This window comes from Mus musculus, chromosome 1 (genome assembly GCF_000001635.26).
Source record: "Mus musculus strain C57BL/6J chromosome 1, GRCm38.p6 C57BL/6J".
Taxonomy (NCBI): Eukaryota; Metazoa; Chordata; class Mammalia; order Rodentia; family Muridae; genus Mus; species Mus musculus.
This window is the reverse complement of record NC_000067.6, coordinates 189617283-189630974: the sequence shown is the minus strand read 5'-3', so window position 1 is coordinate 189630974 and position 13692 is coordinate 189617283. Positions and strand designations below refer to the sequence as shown.

At 45.8% G+C, this 13692-nt stretch overlaps 1 long non-coding RNA gene across 2 annotated transcripts; it reads left to right on the top strand.

Annotated features, from left to right (window-relative positions):
• Nucleotides 1–11276: 11276 nt before the first annotated feature.
• On the top strand, nt 11277–12801 carry Gm30088. 2 transcript variants are annotated; one of them, XR_001779901.1, is made up of 3 exons: nt 11277–11368; nt 11460–11624; nt 12105–12801. It is a non-coding gene; the product is annotated as a predicted gene, 30088 (long non-coding RNA). The 2 variants fall into 2 exon arrangements; XR_373838.3 differs by having other exon boundaries at nt 11286–11381.
• Nucleotides 12802–13692: the final 891 nt, after the last annotated feature.

Sequence of the window (13692 nt, the reverse complement as noted above, 5' to 3'; positions counted from 1 at the left end):
CCACCCCTAGATATGAACACTCATGGCACTGAGGGAATGACATGTTTGGGCCATATCAAGAGAATGAGGTCTCAAGTTCTAGGAAAATGGCTCCTCACTACCCTGCCTTAGCAGAGACAGCATGGAATGAAGTCAGTGGAGGAACTGTGTTGTTGATGGCTGACAACAAGATCACATGTGACGTCCGTGGGTCCGTGGATTACAGAGCCTCTCGGATTCTGTCCACAGGCTTTCTCTGAAGTCCAAGCCCATGCTGACTTAATCTCTGTACTTCAAGGCTTCTCATCTTGCTGCTCTCAAGTGTGCCAATGCGTCCTTTTTTTTTTTTTTTAAGATTTATTATATACACGTGACTACACTGTAGCTGTCCTCAGACACACCAGAAGAGGGCATCAGCTCCCATTTCAGATGATTGTGAACCACCATGTGGTTTCTGGGAATTCAAATCAGGACCTCTGGAAGAACAGTCAGTGCTCTTAACCGCTGAGCCATCTCTCCAGCCCCAGAAATGTGTTGAACAGCTTTTTGTTACTGTGATAAAACACCTGAGGAGATAACTTAGTGGAGAAGGCATGGATTTTGGTTCATGGTCTCAGAAGTTTTAATCTATTGTTTACCGGTGCCAATGCTTTGCGCTTGAGTTTAAGTGACAGCAGGCTGTATGTTGGACACCACTGCTTGCCGCATGGAGGCCAGCCAGCAGGGGGAAAGAGGTCGGAACTCTGCCTCCCTGGCACATGACAGAGGACCTCACTCTCCTCTGCTGGCTTCTTCCTCGTTGTCACAGTGGCCCATCAGTTTATGAAGGATTATTAGATCAGTCCATCAGTGGAGCCAGACTCCTCACAGCCAGCTCTTTCCTGCAGAGCAACCAACTGGCAACAGACTCTTCTTGGTTCGCAAATTCAGAGCCAAGCCCTAGCATGGAACCTGGACTTTAATGTCAAATAAAATTCCGTAGGTATAATCTGTCATAACACATGATCTCTCCCTTTCCATGGACATTCTGCTTGAATTATTAGTATTAATTAATAATTGATAATTGATGTTTACCAAACTTGTCAATGATCAAAGAACCAGATTGAAATCACAGGGCTAATATGTCCAAATAAGACCTTCATATTATTTAAGTAACAGTAAGGGAAGCCCTGCTGTCTTGCTTTGGAAACTGTTAAACAACTGACAGAAAAGCTGAGTTTTAGAGGGAAATTTAACTGAAGTGTTAGAAGGCCACACACTGTTGACAAACAAAGGCCGGGGACGAATTTGCACTGGTCACTGGAAAGACACGGCATTTTAAAAATGATTTTAAAATGCATGTGCGCTTGTGTGCTCACTACTCTCCAAAAACATAAAACATGGTTGAGCCTGGGAGTGTTTAAAGTGGTCAGAGGAGTCTTTAAGTGGCTAGAACCCTTTGTCTCTGTCCATCATGTAGGCCCAAACTACTGGGTTTTTAAAGTCAGTATAATAGTAATAAAAAAATTTAAAATGGGGGGTAATAAAAAATTTTAAAAGGGGAATAAAAAGAATAAGAAAATGGGGGGTTGGAGAGACGGCTCAGTGGTTAAGAGTGCTGACTGCTCTTCTGAAGGTCCTGAGTTCAAATCCCAGCAACCACATGGTGGCTCAAAACCATCTGTAATGAGGTCTGATGTCCTCTTCTGGGGTGTCTGAAGACAGCTACAGTATACTTACATAAAGTAAATAAATAAATCTTTAAAAAAAAAGAATAAGAAAATGCTGATCAAGGATTCACCGTAGCTTTAAGCATTAGTTTCATCTGTAGTGGAGCTATCGGGAATCCACCTTACATGACCTGGCCGTGGATTAAAGGTATTTACCACAGAGCCCTGTGGGAATGGCTGTTTGCCAGGCTTCCCATCATCCTCTGCTCTGCTTATTGCCGTGTTAAAGTCTGAAAAGGATGCACGCTTTGCATTATCTTTGTTCTCTAGCTTCATATCAAACTGCCCACTTTAAGTAGGCGTGCAGTTTATTATGCCTGTGACTGTAGCTTAGGAGGCAGAAGCAAGAAGCAAGAAGACGGACGGCCACAAGTTAAGGCCAGCCTGGTCTGCATAGCAAGTCACATGCTGACCAGGCCGGATTAGAGACCTTACCTCAAAACAAAGCCAGAACAACTCCCACCCCTCCCCACCCCTCTCCCCCCAAAACAACAAAAAACAAAACTAGCAAAATCTTTTCCACTTCAACAGGTTCCTAGGCCATCCAAAAAATAAAAATTAAAATGATTAAGCCAGGGAGTTCTTAAAGGTTTATTTATTTTATTCTCTGTGTATAGTAATTTTTCCTGAATATATGTCTGTGTGCCACATGTGTGCAGTGCCCACAGAGGCCAGAAGAGGGCACCAGATCCCTGGATTTACAGCTGCTTGTGAGCTGCCATGTGTCTTTACTGCTTACAGCAGAGACTTGTAGAGTACTTGTTGTTAATTGATGATAATCAATCTTGACTGAGGTTGGTGATGGGCCTGGGAGACTCAAGACAAACATAACCCTCACTGCTACAAAGGCTTACGGTTCCTTGATGGAGTTTAAATGCACATGTGATCATGAGACACCCCCCCCCCCCAAATGTCAGGGAGGTCAAACACTCCCATGAAATAAAGCCAAGCAGAGGGAGGGCGATTACAAAGGAAGCTGGTCTTTTTCTGTGACCCCCATTTTCCCTTTTCCGAGAGACTCAAGTTTAGTCTCTTGGTGTGAAGGGTACGAACTCTGGAGCTGGCTCCTGTATCAGCAGGGAGACGTCTCAGCTGTCAGGCTGACCCTGGTTCTCTGTTCCTTTCCACCCGGCTCTCTTTCATTTTCCCCGTCTCCTGGCCTGAACCCATGACTCATCGGTTCCTGACCAGGCTAACTTACTTCTTGTTGATCCGGAGCATGGCTTTGACTCTCCACCAAGAAAAACAAACTAACAAAACACCAAGCTTCTCTTGAGTGCAGGATTATCCACTCCCACTTCCATTTTAGGCAAATTAGAGACTGGGTCGCCTGTGATGCTAACGTAGTTGTGTCTCAAATACCAATTTAATCTTTCATTGTACAGGCTGTTTTTTTTTTTTTTTCAATACCACTATACATTTTTAAAAAATCATACATTAATGAGTGTTTGTCAGAGAAAACTTGAGAGACAGGAAACCAGTCTACTAGTGGTTGCTAGGAGACAAGCTCTCACCCTCGTCCTCCAGTTGGCTAGAGGTTCTTTCATCAACCTTGAACCGGAAGTGGCCTTGCGGCCTTTGTTTCATCCCTTGCCATCCTCAGTTACCACGGACTGAACATTTCATCCTCTGCACTCTACTCCATCTGCCCCTCTCCGTGTCCGTTTCCAGTTGGCTTTGGTCTTTCCCCATTCTAATGTGTCTTTCTGTAGCCACTGGCTCTCGCCATCTTGGATGCTTCGTCTCCTCTCTCATCAAATCCAGCCATTCTTCCTCGGTCTCCCTTTTCTCTGTCTTTTTCTGGTGCAGGACCGATGCTTAATTGGATGTATGGCTCTAGGTTTGGTTTCTGCTCTTAAGTAATTTTGAGAGCATGTGCCGCTCTCTGGTCCCGGCTGCTTTGGAACCCACTCTGTAGCCTACAACTGGCTTCAAGTTCATGGCAATCTCCCTGCTTCGAAGTTCTAAGTACTGGTGTGTGCCACCGCACTGGGCTTGGACTCCAGGCCACACAGTAATCATCGCTGCCCACATCACTCAGTTTTTGTGCATCACGTGTTGCTCTCATTGTCTTACCGCGTGTTTTATTACCCGGACTATCATGGGGCATACCCCAAAGCTCTCTGTAGATTTGATATTTCCTGCAAAAGAGTCCCCAGCATACCAAAACCTTCAGTAAGTATTGACCAGCCCATGGCTGAATGTTAATTAAAAAACACTCAATTATGTAATTGGTCAACAACAATGTAATTGTCTTTAGGGAATTTTTTTTTTTTTTTGAGTAGACTCCAGGGTCAAATGTGTTTCAACACATTTTATTTCACAAAACATTAGAACATTCGCTCCAACCTAATTACATGGTTTATACTCCAAAGCTGTCACCTCCCTGAAGGATTCTCACTCTTCCTTGGACCCTACCTATCCCATACCTGGTGTGAGCCCCCCCCCCCTTCTCTGCAGTTGTTGACTACCTAGGGGCCCAGGGTGAGCCCCTTTGGTGGTTACTTCACACAAAGCAACAGCAGGTGTTTAGTCCCATGCATCTCCTACCTCCTCATCTGGGCGTGAAGACTTTTGAAGACAGCAGATTGCATGCTGGAGACCTGGAGAGGTGGTATTAGGAATTTTTTTTTTTTTTTTACTTTTTAAAAGATTTATTTATTATTATAAATCTAAGTTCATTGTAGCTGTCTTCAGATGCACCAGAAGAGGACGTCAGATCTCATTACAGATGGTTGTGAGCCACCATGTGGTTGCTTGGATTTGAACTCAGGCCCTTCGGAAGAGCAGTGGATGCTCTTAACCACTGAGCCATCTCTCCAGCCCCCGGTATTAGGAATTCTAAAGAGAGACATTTGTACCCTTTAACCTTTTCTCGTTGTTAAATTTTGAGAGTTTCTCACAATCAATTTTACTCATGTTCACCCCTGGCACTTTCCACAACTTCTCACAGATTTACCCCACATCTCCTTACCCCGATCCTGTATCTTACAAACAAACAAACAAACAAACAAACAAACAATCCCTACCAACTCTGGTTTGTATTGGTCCTACACTTGTGGCTGTGGAGCCATCTACTGGAGCTTGGTTAGACTACCAGCAGTCAAACCCTGAGACAACTGACACTCCCTCCCCAGCAGCCATCACCTACCCTGACTCCTCAGTCATGGCTGGGGGCTCACGAACGCCATCGCACTCCATGCTAGAGTGTTGACTGTCTCAGTCTTGTGCAGGTCTTGTATAGGAAGCTGTAGCTGTTGTGAGCTCATGACTACAGCTGTCCTGTCATGTCCAGAAGACACTGTCTCACCCCAGTCCTGCCTGACTCTGGCTCTTACCATCTTTCCAACTTCTCCCCTGAGATGGTACCTGACCCTTGGGGAGGGGGTGTAACATAGACACATCCCACTGTGGCTCCATGACACCCTGTGTTGGGCCACCTTTCCTTTTAGCTATCAGACTGTCATGAATGCTCTTTAAAACTTAGAAAATTCATGTTTAACAGGCATGCAGGACTTGGAGTAGATGATGTCCAAGGAGGTGAAACAAAAGGCTGTCACCCTGCACCTAGGAAAGGAACAGATCTAGAGACAGGAACTCTGCGGGGCCCGGAAGGGGTGAGGATCTTACATCTGCCATCTCAGAACTCCTCCAAGATGTTGTTCTTTGTCAAATGGGGGGGGGGGTCTTTACGACAGAGTATCTCCTCCACTTCCCTCAGGCAGGATTGATTAAAACTCTGTCCCCACAACAGAAGCAGAGACAAGGAGACAGCCTGAGGCCCAGTCACCTTCCCTAGGAAAGCATGGGCTAACTTGCCTCCTGGCTAATCTGTATCCTTTCCGACCTGTATCTCCTGGTTCTACAAACTGTAAACAGCCACAGGTACAGTGGGGAGGAGGTTAGATCTCTCCACTTCATTTGTCCATGTTAAATAAATCTGCCCTCCCTAACTCATTTCTGTCTCTTCATTTCCTTTGGAATTGAACGAGGCTAAGGCTTTAGGTAAGGACAGCCCAGCTCAGGTACAGGGTCCAGGCTGTATACATTCATCCTCGATTCTTTCTTGCTTGGGCTACCGTGGCCTTTTATGGTTTATGAGGACCCAAGAACGCTGAGCGTTTGACATAATGAAGTAACAGAGGCTGTATCCCGGGTCGGTGGGAGGTGCCACCTTCCAGGACTTGACACAGCCAGACAAGGATGAGGTGCCCAGAGGTGCTGGATCCGACAGCTGGGTGAGAGGCTAACGGGGAAAGTCCCGAGCAGCCACTTAGTGTTCTAGAATCCGTCGGCTATTCTTCCTGTCCAAATGAACACCATTGAGTGTCATCCAGTGTAACTAATTCTCAGCCATCTCAATAAATCAGACTGACAAGGTCAGGGATTGAATCACAGAAAGCTCAAGCAACTGGAGCTGGGAACTTTCTGTGTTGTCTTCTTTCTTAATAAGACTTCATGTGACTCTGTGAGGAAGGAAGAATGGCTCCCATGTACATAGAGTGTGTGGACAATGTGCAGCACAGTCCAGACTGGGTGCCAACTCAGTTCACACTGTCTGAGGATCAGCTCTTCCGAGTGACTTTAAACTGGGGAGTGCGATTCTGACGAACTGAGTGGCCCACTTCCCTCCTCCTTTTTGGAGTTGTGGTCTCAAGGCTGCCCAGGAACTCACCGTGCCAACTGTTAGTTATGCTGTTTATCCATGTCAATCAAGCTGACAGTTGACCATTACAAAAGCTCACGTGAAACTGTCAATCAATCAAGCTGACAGTTGACCATTACAAAAGCTCACGTGAAACTGTCAATCAATCAAGCTGACAGTTGACCATTATAAAAGCTCACGTGAAACTGTCAATCAATCAAGCTGACAGTTGACCGTTACAAAAGCTCACGTGAAACTGTCAATCAATCAAGCTGACAGTTGACCCTTACAAAAGCTCACGTGAAACTGTCAATCAATCAAGCTGACAGTTGACCGTTACAAAAGCTCATGTGAAACTGTCAATCAACCAAGCTGACAGTTGACCGTTACAAAAGCTCATGTGAAACTGTCAATCAGTCAAGCTGACAGTTGACCATTACAAAAGCTCACGTGAAACTGTCAATCAATCAAGCTGACAGTTGACCGTTAAAAAAGCTCACGTGAAACTGTCAATCAACCAAGCTGACAGTTGACCGTTACAAAAGCTCATGTGAAACTGTCAATCAATCAAGCTGACAGTTGACCATTACAAAAGCTCATGTGAAACTGTCAATCAATCAAGCTGACAGATTGACCCTAAACTTTTCACAATCCTCCTGCCTCAGCCTCCAAAGTGCTGGGATTACAGATGTGAGCCACCGCTCACATAACCTATTCAACAATAAACCTTACTTTTACTTAGCATTTATTTGCTTTAAAATGTTCCCCATGAAGCCTTTCATTTCCTGCTCACAGTCCTTTGCTCTGTGAGAGAAGCCATATTTCTGTTTCATACTTGGATGTCTCCATAGGTGTTTTGGGGACCCTGGGAAGGTAGAAAGGATCTAGCAGTCCCTCCTGTCCTGGACTCTCACTCTGGGGGTGACAGCGTCTGAGGTCAGGTCATATGTCACCTGATGGTCTTCGTGCTCATTGCTCTCTCTGCTAGAGGACCAGACATGAGAAACCCTTCCTCTAGGCTCCCAATGGCCACCACCTCTCTGTTCCATTGGTTTTAAAAGCAATGCCACTTGTCATAGCTGCAGCCTCTGTGAATTCTGTCGTCTCAGCTTCTTTAGGACTTATTTATCAATCCCTTAAATCAAATCTTCTGTCTAATTAACTGCACTGCCTGGGGGAATCTCACCGTGGCTCTCTCTGCGCCCTAGTCCGTGAGATCTCTATTGAGAGAATTCAGACACACAGAGCAGAGTGTAGGAGGCACATGGAGCTTACCCTGAAACAAAAGGAGAGTGGAGCATGGTCAGAGGGACCTCTGTGCTGACCTATGTATCTTTAAAGTTTCTGGAGCAAACAGCTTTTGAGGGTGTGTTTTGTCATCCGGGTGACCTGTTGGATTCACAGATAATCATTGACTCCCAAGGGAGAGATGGTGTACGTCTTTGTCCTTTCCTGGACATTTCCTGTGGATGGGAATCATACAGTCTGTGTGTGATGTCTCTACCCAGAGGCAGAGACACAACTCGGATCTCATTCTTTGGGCCAGGAATCTGGGCCCTGTCAGGTCAGTTCCTGGTTTCCCAGGCTATTGATCATCGCCGTGACGTCTACTGTGACGTCCTGCTCACACCTGATGAGCTACAGAGCAGCAGAATCTCTGCACCTTGGCTGGGCCTTGACTTAGGAACACCATGGAGACTGTCTGACTTATTTGGTGGTAATAAAGCAGATATTCTAAGGTAGACACAGTGGTGGATACTGAGAGTCCTAGCAACTGAGACTGAGGAAGGAGGGTTATGACTTTGAGACGATCCTGGGATACATAGAAAGATTTTGACGCCAAAAGCCAAACAAACGAGTGGGTGACTGAATAAGTAATGTTTAAATTTATATATATATATATAATTCTGCCAAATGTGAAAGAACAGACTATGCAAATCAGCCCTTCCCTTTATTTATTTATTTTTTTAAAATGCTTCCAAATCACCAGAGGGAGCCACACAGGACACTAAACATCTTCTACCCTAGGACACAGCAAAGCCTCAGACTCCATGACCCCTGCTCGGACAGGAGGGGCCCTAGTGGGAGAATCAGATACTAACTTAAATATTCATCCAAGCAGTTGCTCAGCAGGAACATGGTGCATTTGGGGGACAGAAGCTTTGGCCTGAAGTTGCCTGTTCTAAGGTATAGCCCCTTCTCTAGTCACGCCTAGAAAGGAGGCTAACATGAACTCATCCCTAAGTTTAACAAGGGCGTGACTGAGTTAGAGGAAGAGGAGAATACAATAGTCACCTCCGTGTGGCTTTTTAGTTCATGTTCTGTTGATGGAGAAATTGGAAGTTTTTGTGTGGATCCCCTCAGCGTCACTCACCACACCAGTGTGAGACACAGACCTTGTCTATAGGTGTGTTGAATCTTAAACCCCAAGTCTGTGCATATGAACAGGAAAAAGATTAGATACAGGGAGACCTGGAGGTTCTTTTAGCCGGAAAGTTCCTTATCCTGAAGAAAGGAATAGGTTTTGTCTTGGAGATCCAAAGCCTAATGGTTTGTTTGGATTTCTACTAGACAAGTGGGCATGAGGATGGGAGGGGTGGGAGAAAGGAGAGATAGAAGATGGGTTAACCAAGACTAAGCATTATAAAACCACACAAGTTTGTGAATTAACTAAGAAAAAAAACCCTTTAAATAAAAGGAGTTTGAACAGAAGTACCCTTCATGAGTGAACAATGCTGTTGTCAAAGACATGGATTATTAAATGAAAATCTCAGTCACGTCTATCTTACCTTTCCTATTAGCTACTGCTGGTGAGGGAGGGCCCCAGGCATCCAAAATAGCACTCACACTACTGTGCCCAGCTCTTGCCCTTCACCAGTGGGCTGGCACAGCTCTCTTCCCTTGCTGTCTGTGATCTTCCTCTCTGACAGCAGGAGCTATGCTCTCCACACCTGTCACCTGCTTACATGACCATTCGGTGTGCTCCCACCGATAAGCAGTATCAGAACTAGCTCAGAATTCTGCAGGAACATCTGTCTCAAACAGTGTGATTCTCACCTGTGCCTTTCTGTCTCCTGACTGTTTCTATGGTGACTGACATCCCAAGCCAGCACTTTCTTCATCTCTGCAATGAGGCTGTTTGGTGCATATGGAAGAAAGTCTCTTCCCATAATCTGCATTCTTTCCAGAAGACTGTGACTGACACACGAGAAGCAACAGGAAATACAAAAACATACAAAAAAACCCGACACACCCAAATTCATCCCGAGCCATATGTTTCGATGGGTTACTGATGAATACGTAGTGTCATGTGACCACTACTATAGTATCAGTAAGAACAGTTCACTGGGGCTGAAGATTGCCAGGTGCTTAAGAGCATGGGAACTGCTTTGGCAGAGGCCCTGAGTTCAGTTCCCAGCACCCACATCAGGTGGCTCTCAACTGCTTGTAACTCCAGCCTCAGGAATCTGATGCCCTCTTCTGGCCTACACAGGCACCTGTGCTCGCTCCCTCATCCCCCCCCCCCATAATTAAACATAAAGTAAATCTTTTTTTAAAAAAAGATTTATTTTTATTTTATGTTTATTGGTGTTTTGCCTGTGCATATGTTTGAAGGTGCCAGATCCCTTAGAATTGACAGATGTGAGCTGCCATATTGACAGATGTGAGCTGCCATATTGACAGATGTGAGCTGCCATATTGACAGATGTGAGCTGCCATATTGATGCTGGGAATTGAACCCAGGACCTCTGGAAGAACAGCCAGTGCTTTTCACGGCTGAGCCATCTCTCCAGCCCCAAAGAAAGATCTTTTAAAAAGGAAGCTGCACTGCCCTAAGGTTCTTTATGCTTCACTTGCTTCTGAACTTGTAACAGTCACTGCCATTTTCGTGTCTATAGCTTTGCATTTTCTAAAATGTCTATATCAGTTCATTTTTGCAGCTCTCTATACCAAATTCCTTGAGGCAGGCAAACTTTATTGAGAAGAGTTTATAGTAGTTCATAGTCTGGGAAGTTTAAAGGCACAAAATTAACATTGATTCAGCCCTGGCGAGGCCTTCATGGCAGATTGTTCCAGAGTGGCAAGATGGCAGGTGGGAAAGTGAAATCACATGGCCAGTAGGAAGCCAGAGTGATTGGTGTGTGTGTGTGTGTGTGTGTGTGTGTGTGTCTGTGTGTGTGTCTGTGTGTGCATATGTGTGTATGAGTGTGAATGTGTGCACGTATGTGCATGTGTATGTGCATGCACGTGTGTGCATGAGTGTGAGTGTGAGTGTGTGCCTCTGTGTGCCGGTATATGTGTGTCTGTGTGTGAGTGTGTGCTGTGTGTGTTTGTGAATGGGTGTGCATGTGTGTGTGTGTGTTTCTCTCTTAACAATCTGCTCTGTGAGAGCTAACTCAGGGTCCCTGAAGGAATGGACATTTCTTTATTGATACACAGACTTAATCTATTTTTTCTTACTCATTCCATCAAAAAAAGGTTTATTTTTAGAAAAAAACGCCAAGGATGCCAAATCTTCTGTTTTGATATTTTTCATTCCTAGAAGCATGTCAGCAGGTTACAGGATCTTCAAGTTTTAAAAAAAGATTTATTTATTCGTGTATTTTATGCATGCAGGAAGAGGAAATCGGATCCCATTACAGATGGTTTTGAGTCACCATGTGGTTGCTGGGAATTGAACTCAGGACCTCTGGAAGAGCAGCCAGTGCTCTTAATCACTGAGCCATCTCTCCAGCTCTCTTCAAGAGTTTGACATTTTCTTTGCTCATAAATATGCTTTCCAGTGTCCAAAAAGAAAAAATAAACAAACATACAAAGACAGAAACAAACAAACAAAAAAACCCTCTTGGGTCGGTGGTGCTCATTGCCTCCCCCCTCCCCCCCCCCCCCCCCCCCCCGGGGCCTTTTCTTGTTTTCTCCCGGAGCTGGGCTGAAGAAGCAAAGATGGCTGCCAAGAGTTTCTGAACTCTTCAGTGGCTATGGACTGTGACCAGGATTTTGGCCGACAGCTGCTGCTCCTTCTGCTGCACTCTGAGTGTGTTCATTTTGTGAGTGATCAGTTTATCCTAATGTAAACTGTATTGGACGATAAGAGACTTTAATGACTTTCCATTTCCTTCAAACAGTCCTCAGAAGCAACTGCTTATTATCTCGAAGCACGGCCAGATTCTGAGGACCGTGGGAGCTCCCTGTTGCGACGCGGCTCCCGACACCTCAGATACTTTGCCAGCTTAGGCAGAAACAGCAAGAGAACCGGATGCAGAATGATGTTCACATTTTCTTCTGGTGGTGTGAGTCTCCTGAGAAAACCCACAGGAACCTTTTAAAAGATGAAAGGTTTTTTTTCTGTAACAAGATCTCCTTCTCCTTGCTTTAGTGGGCTTATGTTATAGGTAACCAAAGAGCTCCCTGGAATTTAGTACTCAAATCCCATAATAAGCAGCAGCTGTGGGGTTGAGGCAAGCCCATACAAAGGGAGCAGGGCCGGGGGAAGGGGGTTCGAGACTTGTCATATTCATTGATAACCAGCTGTTCTGACTGGAGGTTGAGTGTGTGGGTTTTGGGGACCTTCTATGGAAGAGGCTAAGAAGAAAGGCCCTGCTCTAAAGGCCACCTAAGGATAGTGTCATCAAACTGAATATTTTGAGATGGGACAAGATAGGACTATCCTTGGGATGGGATGGGAGGTGTCTGAAGGATGCCCAGAGGTGGTAAATTCAGATAGCTCTCAGGAGCAGAGGGATAGACTCACACACAGCTCCTGTTGACAGTGCTTCCCTTCGGACATGCTACCAATCCTCCTCTGTTGGAACAGTGTGTGGCGGGTCTCCTTTATCTTTTGGATGCTGAGGTGGTCTAGAGGATTCTAGCATCTGGAACATCTGTAGAGGGTCCAGTGACATCTGGAGGCTTGGAACAGGATGGCTCAGCAACCGTGCAGCCTTTTAATCTGTTAATAGCTCCTTTGGTGAGAGGGTGGACGTGAGCAGCCCATCAGCCCTTTCTGCAAGGACCAAGGGGACGGCAGAGTGTGGTGCCAACCGCCACAGTGAGCCCGAGCAAGCAGCCACTCCCCAGTAGCCAGTGTCACTTGCAGTGTAGTGCATTTGCTGGCCATTAAAATCAGTTCGTGGCATCTCTCTCTGCCCTGCCCATACCGGGACCCTGTCTGTGAATCAAGGAGCAAACTATCCAAGCTGCCCTCGGGCACAAAATCTCAGTGGTTTCTGATGTCTTCATTCATTCATCTCTCCATGTCGTCACTTATTTTATCAGATCTCCTAAGGACTATGCCCTTCACATCCCAGCACCCCTAAGGACTGTGCCCTTCACATGCCAGCACCCATAAGGACTGTACCCTTCACATCCCAGCACCCATAAGGACTGTGCCCTTCACATCCCAGCACCCCTAAGGACTGTGCCCTTTGCATATCAGCACCCCTAAGGACTGTGCCCTCCACATCCCAGCACCCCTAAGGACTATTCCCTTTGCATATCAGTGCCCATTCCTTAGTATCTTTTTTTTTTAATTAAAATGTATTTATTTCATTTTATGCATGCCTGGTGCCTGCAGAGGTCAGAAAAGGGAATTGTTGTTGCTGAGCACTGAACCCAGGTCCTCTGGAAGAGCAGCCAGTTGCTCCCCCTACCTGTGAGCCAGCCCTGACTCTGACATTGCTCACATCCACCTCCCAGCTTATGTCTCAGAATAAAGTCAGAGCCTGAGCATGCGCAGCACATTACGATTCTCGATGCTCATTTTTGTTGTCGCTTATTTTTTTAACTGTGGGGTAGCTCCTGTGTGCCAGGAATGGTGCCAGATGTCGGTATAGGGAGAACTATAGCCCTCTTCTGGAAAGCAGCCAGTGCTCTTAACCACTGAGCCACCTCTCCAGTCCCTGTAGCCCTGTTCTCATTGCCTGCTGGGCACTGTCTAACCATGTCTGCTGGGAGAATATTATTGAGATTCTTACCTGGTGTGAACGGCCTGCTTCCTTTTGTCTTTTTGGGACAAGTCCCCGTTAAGCAGTCCTGGCCGACCTGGAGTTGGCTCTGTAAGACTAGCATAGCCTTGAACTTGAGTCACTACCCTGCCTCAAGGCCCGGGATTGCAGGCACGCACATACACCATTTATGTGGTCTTCTCCTTGTCTCTATACTCCTTCACCTCATGCTGATGCTGCAGAGAATTCTGCCTTTACTTTTTTTTTTGTCACTGGAACAAAATATCTGAGAGAAGCAATTTAGGGGAAAAAAAAAGATTTATTTTATCTTTGGGAGGACACAGCCCGTCACGGTGGGGAACACATGGAGACAGGAGTGTGAGGAGGCTGGTCACATTACCTCCACAGTCAGGAG